This window comes from Symphalangus syndactylus, chromosome 20, assembly GCF_028878055.3.
Source record: "Symphalangus syndactylus isolate Jambi chromosome 20, NHGRI_mSymSyn1-v2.1_pri, whole genome shotgun sequence".
Lineage (NCBI taxonomy): Eukaryota > Metazoa > Chordata > Mammalia > Primates > Hylobatidae > Symphalangus > Symphalangus syndactylus.
The window spans coordinates 35,089,257-35,108,005 of NC_072442.2; the positions used below are offsets into that span (position 1 = coordinate 35,089,257).

General features: G+C 39.1%; 1 long non-coding RNA gene and 1 pseudogene across 5 annotated transcripts in view; one reads left to right on the top strand and one right to left on the bottom strand.

The window, feature by feature from the left end:
• LOC129482831 (uncharacterized) overlaps positions 1 to 17,082 on the bottom strand; it is a 35,681-nt gene extending 18,599 nt beyond the window's left edge. Inside the window, exons 1-3 of one of the 5 annotated variants that reach the window (XR_010117942.1) lie at positions 16,866 to 17,082; positions 14,493 to 14,622; positions 12,805 to 12,904 (exon numbers count right to left, since the gene is read on the bottom strand). This is a non-coding gene — a long non-coding RNA (uncharacterized lncRNA). Of the gene's footprint in view, positions 1 to 12,804; positions 12,989 to 13,221; positions 14,462 to 14,492; positions 14,623 to 16,865 lie in introns of those variants that run through there. The other 4 variants (XR_008657822.2, XR_008657821.2, XR_010117943.1 and 1 more) reach the window with 4 other exon arrangements.
• LOC129482830 (carboxy-terminal domain RNA polymerase II polypeptide A small phosphatase 2-like) lies at positions 11,367 to 12,281 on the top strand (annotated as a pseudogene).
• Positions 17,083 to 18,749: the final 1,667 nt, after the last annotated feature.

Sequence of the window (18,749 nt, forward strand, 5' to 3'; positions counted from 1 at the left end):
GGGCAGGATTTTATATGCAGTAGTAGTTCTTTTTGGCAATATCTACAGTAACAACAAAGAAAATACCTATAGTACTTAGGATTTTGAGACTAGTCTGGGCAACGTTTCTCTATGAAAAATAACAAAATTAGCCAGGAGTAGTGGTCACATCTGTGGTCCCAGCTACTCAGAAGGCTGAGGTGGGAGGATTGTTTGAGCTAAGCCTAAGAGGCACAGCTTGCAGTGAGCAGAGATTGTGACACTGAACCCAAACCTGGGTGACAGAGAAAGAAAGATCCTGTCAAAAAAAAAAGGAAATACCTATAGTACACACACACAAAGACACACACACACAGAGAGTAGTGAGAAAAGAATTAAAACATGTCACTACAAAAATCAATAATACACTAAGAAAGAGAGCAAGAGAGAAAAACAGGAACAAAATAGTTACAGGACCGGCCAGGAGCAGTGACTCATGCCTGTAATCCCAGCACTTTTGGAGGCCATGGCAGGTGGATCACGAGGTCAGGAGATCGAGACCATCCTGGCTAACACGGTGAAACCCCGTCTCTACACAAAATACAAAAAAAAAAAAAAATAGCTGGGCGTTGTGGTGGGCGCCTGTATTCCCAGCAGCTGGGGAGGCTGAGGCAGCCTCTGTCTCAAAAAAAAAAAAAAAATTAGCTATAGGACCTGAAACAAAAAAGAAACAAAATGCAATAGGAAATCATTCCCTTTTAGTAATGACTTTATATATAAATAAATTATGTCAATCAAAAACATACTTTCACAAAATAAATTCATGAAACAAAATTCAACTCTATGCTTACTACAAATGAACAAATTATGATCTGGAACACATAACCAATACATCAAAGAATTAAAAAAAAATTAAATGCAAAATCAAATTCTGCCATGGTAGACAAAATACATATTATATCAAAAACTTCCTCAAGAGACAAGAAGAAAAGGACAACAAAAACATCAACAATAAAAGCAGCAACAATAAAACAACATACAAAAATAAAAGCAACAACAGTAACATATGTGCCTTACACCACAGTTCCCAAATATATGAAGCAACATTTTACAGAACTGAAACATGAAGTAGCCAGCACCTAATAACAGAAGATGACTTTTATATCTGACTTTTAGTAATGTAAATTAAAAAAAACCATAAGATGAATAAGTAAACAGAGTACTTAAACAACACAATAGAACAATTAGACCTAACAGTCACATTTATAACTCTCCAGTCAACAGCAGAATATGCAATGCTTTTAATCACACATGCCGCAATATTCCAAATAGACCACCTGCAATATTCCAAATAGACCACCCGTTGTTAAGTCAAAAAACAAATCTTAGCAAATTTAAGCAGATGTAAATTACACAAATATTTCTAACTACAATACAATAAACCAAGAAGTTAAAAACACTAACATGTCAAAGAATAAGTAAAAATTAAACAACAAATTCTCAAACACACTGTTGCTCAAGAGGTTATAGACTTAATATTGTTAAGATGTCACTACTACTGAAAGTGGTCTATGGATTCAATATTCTTTCTTTTCTTTTCTTTTCTTTCTTTTCTTTCCTTTTCTTTTCAGATGGAGTTTTGCTCTTGTTGCACAGGTTGAAATGCAATGGCGTCATCTCAGCTCACTGCAACCTTCATCTCCTGGGTTCAAGCAATTCTCCTGCCTCAGCCTCCTGAGTAGCTGGGGTTACAGGCATGTGCCACCACACCTGGCTAATTTTGTATTTTTATTAGTGACGGGATTTCTCCATGGCTGGTCTCGAACTCCTGACCTCAGGTGATCCACCTTCCTTGGCCTCCCAAAGTGCTGGGATTACAGGCATGAGCCACCACCCCTAGCTGATTCAATGTACTTTCTATCAAGATACAAATGAAACATTTTGCAGAACTTTTAAAATATTCTATAATTTTTATGGAATTTCCAGTGACCACAAACAGCCAAATAATGTTGGGAAAAAATATAAAGACAGAGGCATCATACTCTCTAATTTTAAAACATACTACAAAGATATAGTCATCAAAACAGTTTGGTACTGACATAAAGACAAATGAATGATGAAACAGATGAGAGAGTCCAGACATAAGTCCTCATGGATATAATAAAAATATTTTTAAAAAGTGTTCCAAGAATTCAAAATAAGGAAAGAACTGTCTCTTCAACAAACAGTATTGGGAATAATAAAAATTTACATAGAAAAAATAACAAAGTTAGACCTTACCTTGCACCAGATGGAAACATAAACTCAAGGCTGGGTGCCGTGGCTCACATCTGTAATCCCAGCACTTTGGGAGGCTGAGGCAAGTGAATCACAAGGTCAGGAGATCAAGACCATCCTGGCCAATATGGTGAAACCATGTCTATACTAAAACTACAAAAAAAAAAAAAATAGTTGGAGGTGGTGGCACATGGCTATAGTTCCAGACACTCGGGAGGCTGAGACAGGAGAATCTCTGGAACACGGGAGGCAAGAGTTTCAGTGAGCTGAGATCACACCACTGCGCTCCAGCCTGGTGACAGAGCGAGACTCCACCTCAAATAAAGAAATAAACTCAAAAAGCTAATTTTTGGTAGCTATTAAAATGAAATTTTAAATTTTATTATTCAGATAATTTGCTATCAGCATACAGAAAGCTACGACTTTGTTGATTTTCTGCAATTTTACTGACTTTGTTATGTAGTTCTAACAGTTTTTGGTGTAGTGTTTAGAGTTTTTCACATATAAGATTATTTTGTCCACAATCAGAGGTCATTTGGCTTCATCCTTTCCAATTAGAATGATTTTTATTTCTTCCTCTTGCCTAATTTCCTAGGCTAGGACTTCCAGTACTATGTTGAATCAGAGGGCTGAAAGTGGGGAAGATTTTCTTGTTCCAGATCTCAGAGAGAAAGCTTTCAGCTTTTCCCTAATCAGTATAATGTTAGCATTACTTTGTCACAAATGGCCTTTATTGTGTTGAGGCACATAACTTCTATTCCTAACTTGTTGAGAGTTTTCATCATACTGAATGTTGAATTTCATCCAATGATTCTTCTGCATACGCAAAAGCTACAAAAATTAAAATACCTAATGTGATGGTTAATACTGGGTGTCAAATTGATTGGATTGGAGGATAGAAAGCATTGATCCTGGGTGTGTCTGTGAGGGTGTTGACAAACGAGATTAACATTTGACTCAGTGGGCTGGGAAAGGGAGACCCACTCTTAATTGGGTGGGCACCATCTGATGAGCTGCCAGTGGATATAAAGCAGGCAGAAAAACATGAAAAGGAGAGACTGGCCTAGGCTCCCAGCCTACATCTTTCTCCTGTGCTGGACGCTTCCAGCCCTCAAGCACCAGACTCCCAGTTCTTCAGCTTTGGGATGTGGACTGGCTCTCCTTGCTCCTCAAACTTGTAGACAACTTATTGTGGGATCTTGTGATCTCTCTAGGGAACCCTGACTAATACACCTAGCAAGAAACTTAACTAAAAAGGTAAAAGATGTCTACACTGCAAACGACAAAACGTGGATAAAAAATATAAAATACAAATGAATAAATGAAAAAATCTTGTGTTTATACACCGGAAGAATACTGTTAATATAACTGCCCAAAGTGATCTACAGACTTAACGTGATTTTTATCAAAATACCAATGACATTTTTTCACAGAAATAGAAAAAATATTCTAAATTTGTATGGACCCACAAAAAACTCTGAATAGACAAAGAAACTTTGAGCAAAATAAGCAAAGCTAAAGGCATCACTTTATCAAACTCGAAAACTTGCTATAAAGCTATGGTAACCAAAACAGCACTGTACTGGCATAAAAACAAACACATAGGCTAACGTGTCCAATAAGCCCAGAAGTTAATTTATACACCTAAAGCCAACTGATTTTCAACAAAAGTGCCAAGAACACACTTTAGGGAAAAGCTAATCTCTTCAATAAATGGTGCAGGGTCATTTAAATATTTACATGCAGAAAAATAATACTAGACATTTGTGCCTTGCCATATATGAAAATCAACTAAAACTAAAGACTTAATTGTCATGCCACAAATTATGAAACTATTACAGAAAAATGTAAAAAAATGCTTTATAACATTGGACTGGGAAAAGATTATTAAAAAAAGATTTCAAAACATAGGCAACAAAGTCAAGAACAAGCACACAACATTATTTCAAACTAAAATGCTTCCTCATATTAAAAAAACAAAAGATTGAAGAGACAGCTTAGGTGATGAAAGAAAGTGTTTTCAGGCTATACATATGACAAAAGGCTAATATTCAGAATATATAAGAAACTTTAAAATCTCAAAATAAAACACACTTATAATCTAATTAAAAAATGCAAAAGGTCTTAATAGATGTTAGTCAAGAAGAGGGATATAAAAATGGCTAACTGGAACATAAAAAGATGTTCTACATTACTAATCATCAAGGAAATGCAAATCCAAACCACAATGAGGTACCACCTCACTCCCATTAGAATGGCTATAATAAAAATAAATAAATAATTAATTAAAACAAGTACTAATGAGGATATAAAAAAAGAGTAGATGTATCCATTGTTGGTGGAATTGTAAATTAGTATGGCCATTATAGAAAAGAGTATGGAGGTTTCTGAAAGAAATTAAAAATAGATCTATTATATGATCCAGCAATTTTACTCCTGGGTGTATATCCAAAAAAAGGATATCACTGTGTCAAAAAGATATTTGCATTCCCATGTTAATTACAGAACTATTTATAATAGCTTACATATGGAATCAATTCAATTGTAGAGCAACAGATGAATGGATAAAAAAATGTGCTATATATACACAGTGAAATCCTATTCAGCCATAAGAAAGGATAAAATTCTGTCAGTTAAAACAGCATGGATGAACCTTGAGGATACCATGTTAAGTAAAATAGGCCACATAGAGAAACACAAATACTTTATGATCTTATTATCTCACTCATTTGAGGAACCTGGAAAAAAAGGGTTGATATCAGCAAAGAGTACAATAGGGGTTACCAGAGACTGAAGCAGGAGGATGGGAAAAGGCTGCTTCACAGGTATTGTGTTATGATTAGATAGGAGAAATAAGTTTTTGTTTTTTATTACATAGTAGAATAAAAATAATTAATGAAAAGTTATCGCATATTACAAAATAGCTAAAAGAGACCAGTTGTGGTGGCACATTCTTGTAATCCATAAATTTTGGAAGACTGAGGTGGGAGAATCACTTGAAGCCAGAAGTTCAAGATGAGCCTGGACAACATAGTGCAACCCTCTCTCTATGAAAAATTAAAACATTAGCCAGCATGGTGGCAGGTTCCTGTAGTCTCAGCTAATTGGGAAACTAAGGTTAGGAGATTGTTTGAGGTTACAGTGAGCTAGGGTTGCGCCACTGCACTCCAGTCTGGGTGTTAGAGAAAGATCCTCTCTCTAAAAAAATTAATACATAAAGATAAAATAAAATAGCTAGAGAAGAAGCTTTTGAATGTTCTCACCACAAAAATAACAAATGCATGAGGCAACAAATATACTAAGTACTCTGATTTTTATTGTTATACAACATATATATATATGTTTCCCCAAAATATGTACAATTACATGCGTCAATTTTAAAAAATGAATGAAGACTATAATGTTAAACCTATAGCTGTAAAATTCCTAGCACAATACAGAAGCGTGAAGCTTCATGTCAACTGGTCTCGGCAATAATTTGGGGGATGTAACATCAACGGATGAGACAACAAAAGCAAGGGAATACACATGGTACTAAATCATTGTATGAAAAATATCCCAAACAGGCAAAGCAGAACATGGAATAGATATATGCACACTTATGTACATTGTAGTATTACTCACAAACATACTACCTAGAAGCAAATGTCCCTTTAAGGATGAGTAGATTCAACAAACAGGGCACGTATATTCACTGGGATAGCATTCAGCCATAAAAATTAGGAAATCTTGAAAAGTACTACAATAAGGACAAATCTTCAAAACATTCTGCTAAGTAAAATAAGACAGTCAGAAAGGAAGACTGTATAATTACACTTATGTAAAATATTTAGTCAAAGAAACCAAGTGTTATAGTCTCAGCAGTGCACCAAGATGTAACAGTCTCTGGTTGTCTGCGATAACACCCAGAGTTCTTTGTTCTACCTCTAAGGAGATTAAGGAGCGTGAACACAAAGGTGAGGTTGGAGTGAAAGTTTAAGAAGCAAGAGAAGAAAGCTCTTTGCCAGCAGAGATAGGTGTCTGAACGCGGTGCCCTCTACGAGGCTGGGGTCCAGGGTTTTTATGGACTGGGAAGGGAAGGGAACGTGCCCAGTTCACAGGCTGTCTTGAAAAATGTGTGGCTCAGCTTGGCCCAGGACTTTGTCCCAGGACCAATCAGGAGCTGAAGGGATGATTGATAGATGCTACTTAGCTTGGCCCAGGACTTATCAGAAGCTAAGGTGAAAGCTTGGCCCAGGAGCTTGGCCCGGTAGCAATCAGGGGCTGAAGTCATTATTCAGAGGTCAGACTTACAGTCCAAATAAAGGAGAGTGTCAACTGGAATGCACCAGAGCCCACTGTGCCCATGCCGACAAAAGAAGAAGAAACTTTTTCCTGGGAGCCCATTGACTGTACAAAGACAAAGGCATTTCTTTTTTTCTTTTTCTTGTCTTTCTTTCTTTCTTTTCTTTTTTTTGAGATGTAGTTTTGCTCTTGTTGCCTAGGCTGGAGTGCAATGGTGTGATCTCGGCTCACAGCAATCTCCGCCTCCTGGGTTCAAGCGATTCTCCTGCCTCAGCCTCCCAAGTAGCTGGGATTACAGGCCTGCAGCACCATGCCCGGCTGATTTTGTATTTTTAGTAGAGACGCGGTTTCTCCATGTTGGTCATGCTGGTCTCGAACTCCAGACCTCAGGTGATCCGCCCACCTCTGCCTCCCAAATTGCTGGGATTACAGGCCAAATAAAGGCATTTCTATGCTAGGTCAGTCTTGTTCCTTTTTCTGAGTGAGCTGGAGGTTTGTACAGGTTTTTATCTAAATGGGCCAGAGGTTTTTCTATTTGTGCAGCCATGGGCATGTCTCCAAGCACAACGCTATGTGCTAGTTACCTTGTTGGTGTCTGCAGCTTGATATTTTCCAGGCTTCGTTATACATTATGTAGGGATGAGGCACTGACCAGGGACTTTCCAGGGACTCTTCTCTTGCTATATACCTAAGGCAATCTAACTAACTTCTTTCTTAAGTAATGAGCATTTACTTTTACTTTTGTAAGACAAAAACTCTCTAAAACCTATTGCAAAACAATAGAACTATACTTACCACTTCTAAACCATATACTTAAAATGTTAGAAATGACAATGGCATGTTTTTAACTACAATTAGAAATTTAAGGCTACCTAAAAGGCACAGTTAGAAAATCTTTCAAACATTACCTTCAAATAACAAAGAGTTCTTCTCACATAATTATATAGATTTAAAGTATAAGTTGATTATGAATTTAAGATTATTTCCCTGACTACTCACCAAGATAAAATAAAATAATTACTAGAAACCAAGAAAAGAGGGAAATTTATAGCATTAATGTCCACATCAAAAAGCTAGAAAGGTCCTGGCGTGGTGACTCATGCCTGTGATTCCAGTAATTTGGGATGCGGGGGCAGGCAGATCACTCGAGGCCAGATGTTCAAGACCAGCCTGCCCAACATAGCAAAACCCCATCTCTACAAAAAAATACAAAAATTAGCTGGGTGTGGAGATGCACATCTGTAATCCCAGCTACTCAGAAGGCTGAGACAGCAGAAATCACTTAAAACTGAGAAGTTGGGGTTGCAGTGAGCCGAGATCATGCCACTGTACTCCAGCCTAGGTGACAGGGTGAGACTCTGCCACAAGAAAAAAAAGTAAACTAGAAAGATCTAAAGTTAACAGACTAACATCTTGATTAAAAGAACTAGAAAACCAAGTGAAAACGAACCAGAAAGCTAGCAGAAAACAAGAAATAACCAATATCAGAGTAGAGCTGAAGTAGATAGAGACACTAAAAACTCTTCCAAAAAAAAAAAAGTCAACCAATCCAGGAGCTGTTTTTTTGAAAAAAAATTAATAAACTAGATGGAACACTAGCTAAGCAAATAAATAAGGAAAGACAGAACAACAAAACACAAATAAAAATAATAAGGGAGATATGTCATCACTGATCTGACAGAAATATGAACAACCATCAGAGAATACTATAAACACCTCTATGCACATAAACCAGAAAATCTAGAAGAAATAGACAATTTCCTTGCAAAATAAGCCCTCCCTAAGACTGAACCCTGAATAGATCAATAATGTGTTTTGAAATTGAGGCAGTAATAACTACCCTACCAAGCAAGCTGAATTTGACCAGAGGTACAAAGGTACAAAGAGGAGATGGTACCTTTTCTCCTAAAACTATCCAAAAAAAAATTGAAGACAAAGTTCTCTCTAACTCATTCTATCAGGCCAGCATCATCCTGACACCAAAACCTAACACAGATACTACAACAACAACAACAAAACATCATGCCAATATCTTTGATGAAAATTGTGCAATAATCCTCAATAAAATACTGGCAAACCAAATCCAGCAGCACATTAAAAAGTGCATCCACCACTATGGAATTGGCTTTGTCCCCAGTATGCAAGGTTGGCTCAACATATGCAAATCAATAAATGTGACTCATCACATAAAGAGAACTAAATACAAAAACCACATGATTATCTCAATAGATGCAGAAAAAGCATTCAATAAAATTCAACATTCCTTCAAGTTTAAAATTCTCAGTAAACTAGGAACTGAAGAAACATACCTCAAAATAATAAGAGCCATGTACAACAAACCCACAGCCAATATCACACTGAATGTGCAAAAGCTGGAAACATTCCCCCTGAAAACTAGCACAAGAAAAGGATGCCCTCTCTCAACATTCCCATTCAACATAGTATCGGAAACCTTGGCCAGGAAAATCAGGCCAGAGGAAGAAATAAAGAGTATTCAAATAGAAAGAGGAAGTCAAATTATCATTGTTTGCAGATGACCTGATACTATATCTAGAAAACCCCATCATCTCAGCCCCAAAGCTTCTTAAGGTGATAAGCAATATTAGCAAAATCTCATTATATAAACTCAATGTGCAAAAGTAGCTAGCATTCCTATACACAAACAACAGGCAAGCAGGGAGACAAATCATGAATGAACTTCACATTTGTAGCAATTCACAATTGCTACAAAGAGAAAAAAATACCTAAAAATACAGCTAAGAAGGAAAGTGAAGGACCTCTTCAAGGAGAACTACAAACAACTGCTCAGAGAAAACAGAGTGGACACAAAACAAATGGAGAAACATTCCATGCTCATGGAGAGGAAGAATCAGTATCATGAATATGACCATATTGCCCAAAGTAATTTATAGATTCAATGCTATTCCCATTGAACTACTGATGTTCCTCAGAGAAATAGAAAAAAAAAAAACTTCTAAAATTCATATGGAACCAAAAAAAACCCTAAATAGCCAAGCCAACCTTAAGGAAAAAAAAAAAAAAAGCTGAAAGTGTCACTCTACCTAACTTCAAACTATACTAGAAGAGTACAGTAACCAAAACAGCATGGTACTGGTATAGAAACAGACACATAGACAAATGAAACAAAATAGAGAGCCTAGAAATAATGCCACAAACCTACAACAACTTGATCTTTGACAAAGTCAACAAAAACAAGGAATTAGGGAAAGGTCTCCCTATTCAATAAATGGTGCTAGGAGAACTGGCTAGCCATGTGCAGAGAATTAAAACTGGAACCCTTCCTAACACCATATACAAAAATTAACTCAAGATGGATTAAAGACTTAAATGTAAAACCCAAAACTATAAAAACCCCAGAAGAAAAAATCTAGATAATACCATACAGGATATAGGCATGGGCAAATATTTTATGACAAAAAGGCTGAAAGCAATAGCAACAAAAGCAAAAATTGACTAATGGGGTCTAATTAAACTAAACAACTCCTGCAGAGCCAAAGAAACTATCATCAGAACAGACAACCTAGAGAATGGGAGAAAAATTTTGCAACCTATCCATCTGACAATTGTCTAATATCCAGAATCTATGAGGAACTTAAACAAAATTTACAAGAGAAAAAAAACAACCCCATTAAAAAGGGCTCAAAGAACATGAACAGACATATCTCTAAAGAAGACAAACATGTGCCCAACAAACATGAAAAGCTAAACATCACTGATAACTGGATAAATACAAATCAAAACCACAATGAGATACCATCTCACACCAATTACAATGGCTATTAATAAAAGGTAAAAAAAAAAAAAAGATGCTGGTGAGGTTGTGGAGAAAAGGGAACACTTTTACACTGTTGGTAGGAGTGTAAATTATTTCAAACATTGTGGGAGAGAGTGTGGAGATTCCTCAAAGACCTAGAAGCAGAAATACCATTTGACCCATCAATACTATTACTAGATATACACCCAAAGGAATATAAATAATTCTATTTTAAAAATACATGTATACATATGTTCACTGCAGCACTATTTACAATAGCAATGTCATGTAATCAATCTACATGCCCATCAATGATAGACTGGATAAAGAAAATGTGGTACACATACACCATGGAACACTGTGAAGCCATAAAATGTAATGAGATGATGTCCCTTGCAGGGACATGGTTGGAGTTTGAAGCCATTACTCCCAGCAAACTAATGCAGGAACAGAAAACAAAACACCACCTATTATTATTCTAACTTATTAGTGGAAGCAGATCAATGAGAACACATGGACACATCAGGAAGAAAAACACACACTGGACATCTGTTTCCTGGCATGGGGGAAGGGAAGGAGAGCATCAGGAAGAATAGCTGCGGATTCTGGGCTTAGTACCTGGGTGATGAGATGATCTGTGCAGTAAAGCACAATGGAACACATTTATCTATGTAAGAGACCTGCATATCCTGCACATGGACCCCTAAACTTAAAATAAAAGTTGAAAAAAAAGTGTTTATCACATATGGACCCCTGAACTTAAAATAAAAGTTGAAAAAAAATGAATATCTGGTAGATTCTCTATGTTAGACCCAAACTGAGGATCCTGAAGCTCCCACTGGGGGAATCGTGGCTGGGGGCACATTGGGGAGCCGCTGCCAAGGCCATCCACCCTCCTTACAGGCCGCCTCCCTTCCCGGCCAGTGACGGAAAGGAGAGGGGGAATGTGAACAGCTGTGGAAGTCAGACTCTCAGGAACTGAATTAGGCCCCAGCCCATGCCACCCAGCCAAGTCCAGCCAGCATGCCCGCCAGTCTTCCCAGCCAGCCAGCCCAGCACTCAGGATTGTTAGATGGAACAAGGATCCATCATCACCCAGGCATGGAGGAAAGATGCCCTGGTCCTTACCAAGGAAGGCCTGGTTTCCAAAGTCCTTTCCGAAGAGGCCTCATGTTTGTCACATCTTTGAAGGCCCCTTTCTGCTATTCTTGCTCCCAGCATGTCGGGCAGTTAAGCTCCCCCGCTGAGCTCTCCACACATAAGGAGGAAGTCAACACCATTGCTATGTCGGATCAGCTCCAGGGTCTCCAGTATCAGTTTTATCAGATCCCAGGAACCTGCCTGCTCCCAGAGGTGACAGAGGAAAATCAAGTAAGGATCTGTATGGTCACGGACCTGGATGAAACCCTTGTGCATAGCTCCTTTAAGCCAATCAGCAATGCTGACTGCCTACTGCCTATAGAGATTGAGGGGACCACTCCCCAGATCCATGTGCTCATGAGGCCTTATATGGATGAGTTCCTGAGATGAATGGAGGAACTGTTTAAATGTGTTTTCTTCATTGCTCTCTTCATTCCAGCCTGAGCAAGTATGCAGATCCTGTGACGGGTGTGCTGGACCGGTGTGGGATGTTCTGGGGCTACCTATACCATGAGTCGTGTTTGTTTCACCAGGGCTGCTATGTCAAGGACCTCAGCCATCTGGGGAGGGACCTGAGGAAAACTCTCATCCTGGACAACTCGCCTGCTTCTTACATCTTCCACACACAATGCAGAGCCTGTGCAGTCCTGGTTTGATAACATTCCAGACAGCAGCTGCTGCACCTGACATCAATCTTTGAGGAGATAAGTGGAGCAGAGGGCGTCTACACTAGCCTTGGGCAGCAGTGGGCCCTTAGCCTTCCCTGCTCCTCAGCAATGGCCATCACAGTAGGGGACTTTCCCACACTGTGCCTTTGTGATCAGCCTGAAAGAGTGAAGACTGGAACACCTACTCACATGGGCCTGGAAAGAGTGAGAACTGATTGAAAAGAGCTTTAGGACAGCTTCGATGCTGAGTGGGTGAATGCCAGACCAAGGACACCCAGAGCTACCTGCCATCAAGTTGTTGGGTTCCCGAGATGTGGGTGTGAGAGAAAGAGAGCATGTGTGTTTTTCCATGAACTGGGGCCCCAAGTATATAGTGTTTCAGTGGGGGAGAAGCTGAAAGACAACGACTCTTCCCAAGCTAGCTTGTCTCCTCTCCTGTCACCCTATGAGCCCCTGAGCTCCATAGGGATGAAGATGATTGAAGGCTCCATTGCAAACCTGGTCTTTCTTCAGTGCTGCAAGGCCTATGCCAAGGAGAAAGGAAGGGTATGCCTTTGGGTGTTCCAGACACACATCTTTCTGAAATATTTCTCCAGCCAGTTGTTGCAGACAAAAGATGACATTTCTGGGAAGATGGGGACTTATGTCCAGACCAGTACCCAAGCTATCAGGTCTTGTGGCCCAAAGGCTATGCTTACTTACCTCCAGCCAAGTGCCTGGGACGGATCTTTTCTGCATCTCCCCAAGGCTCACCACTTAGCCATAGCCTCAAATCTGTGGGGAAGGATGTTGTCTCCCCGCCCTGCAAGAAGACAAGTAACTGATTTGTGTTCTTTTGACTCTGTTTTAAAATTCTCTTAAAAAAAGAAAGAAAACGTATCTGAAACTGAAAAAAAAAAGGAAAAAAGATGACATACTTACATAGGTGAAAAACGCATAGATATATCTATGAGAAACGAACGCTGCTAATTCACATATAAATTAAACATCACATTGTCATAAAGTGTACCGAGTTAAAAATCATCATTCAACTCATGATATCAAGCTTTAAAAGCAAAAATACAATTACCTGATCTGAGAAAACATACCTCCGCAGAAAAGAAACACAATAACACAGAATTGAAAATAAGAAGAGATTTTAATGCATAAAATCCTGAATACAACATAGACATACAATGAAAAATAACTCCTTTCATTTTATTAAGACGGAGTCTCGCCCTGCCGCCCAGGCTGGAGTGCAGTGGTGCGATCTCAGCTCACTGCAAGCTCCGCCCACTGGGTTCACGCCATTCTCCTGCCTCAGCCTCCCGAGTAGCTGGGAATACAGGCACCCGCCACTACGCCCGGCTAATTTTTTGTATATTTAGTAGAGACGGGGTTTCACCGTGTTAGCCAGGATGATCTTGATCTCCTGAGCTCGTGATCCACCCGCCTTGGCCTCCCAAAGTGGTAGGATTACAGGCGTGAGCCACCGTGCCGGGCCGAAAAATAACTCTTTAGATATCTACAGCTTTCAAGTGTGTGCACTCATGAACAGCAGACATTTTAAGTCATTGGCATTTAATAAATTGCAGTAAAATTATACAGAAAATACATTACAATCATTAATAATAGGCTCTAATGGGAAGAATTTAATAAATAATCATTAAAAAGACAGGAGAATTTTATTATGTTCTCAATATGTTGCTGCTATTCTTACCACATAATATAATAAAACTATATGACTATAATATAGCTTTCAGGAGCTAAAAAAGCCTTCTATTTTCAAATAAAAGAACAACATAAATTTTGCAAAACACAATGAGCATTACTGAAGTATAAAGTAAATATTTGGAATTAAAATATACCATCATTTAGATACAGACTAAAAAAAAGAATAGAAATGTTAATGATTCTTTTCTGCCTGAAGTGAGCTTAAAATTACAACCAAAAATTTTAATAAATATGTAGCACCTACAAGAAATTTTATTGACAGCTTACATAAAGTGTAAATTTGAGCAATTTAGTTTAGAATTTCTTAATCTGAAAATCACCAGCTTGACATTCATTTCAGAAAGTGAAACATAAAGGAGAGTAACATAAGCAAGAAGACAGAATGGGAGGTTCCGCATGCACATCCCCCACAACATAATGCAGCTGCCACAGCAAACATAAGTGCATTCATGAAAGCCTTGGAATCCAGTTCAGTTTGTGACACCCAGCTGGAGGCAAAGACCAAGGAAGACATCTTCAGAGGGTGAGCATTTGACCAAGTGGCAAGCTTGCCAATCATGGTCTTGGCTTCAAAAGAGAATACAGCCACATCTTACTGTAGACTTGGATATAATTCATTTGACCTTGGTCCTGACACTGCAACAATCTGCCAGAAACACAAGAGAATTCATACTCACCTGAGACTTAGGTGACAGGCCTGCAGAACTTGGTTCTCTCTGTAGTCCCTGAATCAGGCAAAACACACCTTCTTTCCTTCTCCAGCCATGGTCCAGAAGAAATCTTCACATTGATACGATGAAATGCTAACTAACAATATGAAAAATACTAAAGTATAAATGTGACTACAAATGGCAAATACACGCTGAAATACAGAATACACTAAATTGTTATCATCTTAAACTAGACTATTAAAATACAAGATGTTTTACATTAAGTCTCATGTTAACCACTAGGAAAAAAAAGCTGTAGAAAAGGAAGTAATTAAAGCATATACAAACAACAAATTTACACATTGGATATGGTGGCTCCTGCTTATAATTCCAACACTTTGGGAGGTCAAGGTGGAAGAATCATAAGCTCCTTGGGTGTTGTGGTATGTGTCTGTAGTCCAAGCTACTTGGGTGGCTAACGTGGGATGATTGCTTGAGCCCAGGAGTTTGAGGCTACAGTGGGCTGTGATATGCCACTGCACTTCAGTCTGAGCAAGAAAGTATAACTTTGTCTCAACAAAAATTAACAATACCACAGGAAAGACAGAACCAGAAAAAAAAGAAGCAAACTTAAAATGGACAGAAAACTACAAATTTAAAATAGTAACTGCTTACCTATCACTACTTTACATATAAAAAGATTAAATTATCTAACAAACAGATACTGCTATAGGCTGAATGTCATCTCCAAAATTTAGGATAAAATTTAATAGCCAATGTGATAGAATTAAGAGGTGGAACAGTTAAAAATTAATTAAGCTATAAGCACTCTGCCCTCATGAATGGATTAATGTTCTTATTATGGGAATGGGCTAATTATAACAAGAATGGATCTGTTATAAAGAAAAAAAACTCTCCCTCCCCAAACAACTCTCTCTCTCAAATCTTTGGCCACGTTATTATCCAGCAACAAGACCTTCAACAGATACCAGTGTCATGTTCTTTTGCCTTCTCGGCCTCCAGAATCATGAGTCAAATAAAATTCTATTCTTTATTAATTACCAGTCTGTGATATTCTGGTATAGCAGCACAGAAGAGACTAAAGCAGACAGAGTGGATGAATGAATCTTTTAAACCTCATAATATGCTGCTTATAGGAGACTCACTTTTGAATTAAGAGCATAGGCTAAAAGTGAAAGAATAGAAAATGATAGTCCATGCAAATAATAACCAAAGGGGTGCAATGGTAGTTATGCTTAAATTAGACAAAATAGACTTTCTAGCAACGTCTGTCACAAGCATGAAATACGTTTACCATATAATAATAATAGAGGTTAATTTGTCAGGAGAATATAGCTATATATATTTATGCACCCAAAAGGGAGGCTTCTAAATATAAAAAGCAAATTTTGACAGAACTGTAGGGAGAAGTAGAAAGAAATCCAATAATAGAAAACTTTAATGAAATGTACAATAAAGGACAAATAGTTAACAGCATTGTAAATTGGCAAGGGAAAGCTGTTCTCATTTGTTGCATTTAAGAATGCAGCAAAAAAAGTGGGGAACTTATAATTTTACTGCAAGCCTGAGTTAGGCTGAAAAACGGGGTGGTCGATTAGAGGTCCCACTTGCCATACATGAGAAAAACACCGGGGAAAACCAGTCCTCCACTGGAGAGTTAAAATAATTAAAGAGCAGAAAATTAGACTAAAGTAGCTCTAGTGCTCTGTGTTCACAGGTGTAAAAAAAATAAGAAATCTAAAACCTAACTCAAATACATTTCCTATAAACCACTATCTTAGCCTGAAACAATGCAGGTTTAACCAATCATAAATATGCAATTAACGTCTTAATATGTAACCAGGAAATTTCCTTCTCGATAGTTCAAATAAGGCGACTACATAACTGTAATCAATTCTTGAATTTGGATTGCTTTCTCATGTACCTTATAAAAGCCTTTACTTTATGTCCCTCTGGTGGACCACAAATCATGGCTGGGTGCTTTCCATTTCACCAATCACTGTTTGTTCACATAAACTGGTTAACGTTTTAACATAGACTCCCGTTACTTTTTAACAAGAGAGACCGGGGACCCCACGGGCTGCAGCTTCTCCCACGCACACACCCAGTCGCGGTTCTCCCTGATGACCCACCTGGCATCCCTGAACAACCGGCGAAATACTCAGGGCTGTGGGCCCAGAGCAGGGCGCTGCCCATGGACAGGACCGGATGGGCCGGGCGGGACGTGGGGGTCCCCGCTGCTGGCTCAGCGGCCATCTTGCAGCCACAGGGGACTGAGGGCCAAGCCTCGGGAGACGCGGAGCTAACCCTGGGGAGGCCGGTCCTGCCGGTTTCACAGCCTGCTCTCCCCTCTCGGGATGCCGAACGCCGCATACTCACCATTTCCCAGCTTCCAGGATGTCCTGGCACCTTAACTATGCGTCCCCAAGGACCTACAGATCACGGGGCAACAGGGGCTGGGAGAGAATAGCCCGGGGCTCCCAAGGTGGAGGAGGCGAAAGAGAAGACGGATCCCAAGCTCCTGTGCCAGCGCCAGCGAGAGACAAAGGCCCCGCCAAACGCCGGAAGCCACGCCCTCCTTTCCTGTCATCTCCAATTGCGCGCCTGATTGGGAGGTTCCCACATCAGTGTCACTGACTGGATAAAACTCCGGGACACACCCACCCCCGCCTGACTCCCGCCCCTACCCCCACTCCCCCTCAGCGTTAGTGCATTTTTCTTTGTTTTACTTTCAGTTCTGGAACACATGTGCAGAACGGGCAGGTTTGTTACATAATTTTACATGTGCCATGGTGGTTTGCTGCACCTATCAACCTGCCATCTAGGTTTTAAGCCCCACATGCATTAGGTATTTGTCCTATTTTCTCCCTCCCCTTTACCCCAACTCCCTAACAGGCCCCAGTGTGTGATGTTTTGTTCCCGGTGTCCATGTGTTCTCATTGTTCAACTCCCATATATGAGTGAGAACATACGGTGTTTGGTTTCCTGTTCCTGTGTTAGATTGCTAAGGATAATGTTTTCCAGCTTCATTCACGTTCCTGAAAAGGACATGAACTCATTCTTTTTTACGGCTGCATAGTATTTCATGGTGTATATGTGTCACATTTTCTTTTTCCAGTCTATCATTGATGGGCATTAGGGTTGGTTCCAAGTCTTTGCTATTGTAAACACTGCTGAAATAAATATATGTGTACATATGTCTTTATAATAGAATGATTTATATTCCTCTGGGTATATACCCAATAATGAGTTTGTTGGGTCAAATGGTATTTCTGGTTCTAGATCCTTGAGGAATCATCACACTGTCTTCCATAATGGTTAAACTAATTTGAACTCCTTCCAGCACTGTAAAAACGTTTCTATTTCTCCACAGCCTCACCAGCATCTGTTGTTTCCTGACTTTTTAATAACTGCCATTCCAACCGGCGTGAGATGGTATCTCACTGTGGTTTTGATTTGCATTTCTCTAATGACCAGTGATGATGAGCTTTTTTCTTTTTTTCTTTTTGTGTGTTTGTTAACCACATAAATGTCTTCTTCTTCTTCTTCTTTTTAATTTATTTTATTTATTATTATTTTTTAAGACGGAGTCTTGCTCTGTCACCCAGGCTGGAATGCAGTGGCAGGATCTTGGCTCACTGCAACATCTGCCACCTGGGTTCAGGTGATTCTCCTGCCTTAGCCTTCCAAGAAGCTGGGATTACAGGCCACCCGCCAACACACCCTGCTAATTTTTTGTGTTTTTAGTAGAGACGGGGTTTCACCATGTTGGCCAGGCTAGTCTTGAACTCCTGACCTCATGATCTACCTGCCTCCACGTCCAAAAATGCTGGGATTACAGGCGTGATCCGCTACTCCCAGACAAATATCTTCTTTTGAGAAGAGTCTGTTCATATTCTTTGCTCACTTTTTGATGTTTTTTTTTTGTGTGTGAATTTGTTTAAGTTCCTTGTAGATTCTGGATATTAGACCTTTGACAGATGGATACATTGCAAAAATTTTCTGTCATTTTGTAGGTTGCCTGTTCACTCTGATGATAGCTTCTTTTGCTGTGCAGAAGCTCTTTAGTTTAATTAGGTCTCATTTGTCTATTTTGGCTTTTGTTGCAATTGCTTTTGGTATTTTAGTCATGAAGTCTTTGCTCATGCCTATGTCCTGAATGATATTGCCTGGTTTTCTTCTAGGGTTTTTATGGTTCGGTGTTTTACATGTAAGACTTTAATCCATCTTGAGATAATGTTTGTATAAGGTGTAAGGAAGGGG